A 1,051-nucleotide genomic window follows, 5' to 3' on the forward strand; every position below is an offset into this window, starting at 1 on the left:
AGGTGACGGTGGTGGGGTGCCAGTGATGGTGGTGGTGGAAGTTGTGCGCTCTGATGACAGTGAGGGTGGCGGTGGGTGATGAGGAAGGTGGTGGGGCAGTGGTGATGGTGACAGGCAATAGAGGTGATAGCAGTGGCCGTGGCACCGGTGGTGATGCTGACGATGGTGTGGAGCCAGCGGGGTGAAGACAGACAGGCTGGTGGGGCTAGTGCACCACTGGGTAGAAAGCTTGAAGTCGGATCAACTAGTCAGGCCTGGCTAGGATGAGGTAAAGGTGCATCACCTGGTGGGTGACCACCTTCATAGCCTTGTCCTTGGTGACCAAGTGGAGTCGTACGTCTTTCTGTCCCCCTTGCTGTACTTCTGGGCGGAAGGAGTGGTGTCCTCTCCAACCTCTCGGAAAAACATCCGCTGCAGAATGAGTGCTTGGGGGAAGTTTGTTCTGGGAGTGAATGATGGAGGCTTGGAGTTCAAGTCCAGCTCTGTCATTTATTAGCCAGATGACTCTGGACTGGTCACTTCGGTTCCTGGGCCCCATGGATTTCCTGAACAAGTGTGCCGACCACCCTCTGTGGCCAGGCACTGACCTAGGCACCAAGCAGCTCGGGAGGCTGGCCCACCTCTCACGGAGCTCTGTCCACGCAGAGAACAAAGAAACGAAGAAGGCGCTGTCACCTACAACCCCAGGGTGGGGGATTGGGGGTGTTTCTAACCCTCCGAGACAGCCCTGATCATCTGCTTCCCGAAGCTCACAGCCTTGAAGACCCTCAGGAGCCCCTGGATGGTGACCGACAGGCAGTAAAACAGGGTGGTGTCCCACGGGTGACTGGGGGGCTGGTTTAGCCAGAGTGGACTTTCGTGGCGATCAGAGACCCCATGCCCTTTCCGGGTGGAATCCGTGCTTGGGGCCGCATAGCGACTGGGGCTCGGGATGATGGATGGGGTCCCACAGACCTGAAGCACTCAGGGAAATGACTGGACTACCGTCCCTGCTGTGGGAACCCTGGTGGCACAGAGGTCACCCCAAGTTCTGCAGTTCAAAACCACCAGC

General features: G+C 58.1%; 1 protein-coding gene across 1 annotated transcript in view; it reads left to right on the forward strand.

Moving 5' to 3' along the window:
* INPP5D (inositol polyphosphate-5-phosphatase D) overlaps positions 1-1,051 on the forward strand; it is a 109,060-nt gene that overhangs the window by 68,924 nt on the left and 39,085 nt on the right. The window lies entirely within an intron of this gene.

This window comes from Echinops telfairi, unplaced genomic scaffold, assembly GCF_000313985.2.
Source record: "Echinops telfairi isolate 266 unplaced genomic scaffold, ASM31398v2 ScPeMD7_3;HRSCAF=10, whole genome shotgun sequence".
Taxonomy (NCBI): Eukaryota; Metazoa; Chordata; class Mammalia; order Afrosoricida; family Tenrecidae; genus Echinops; species Echinops telfairi.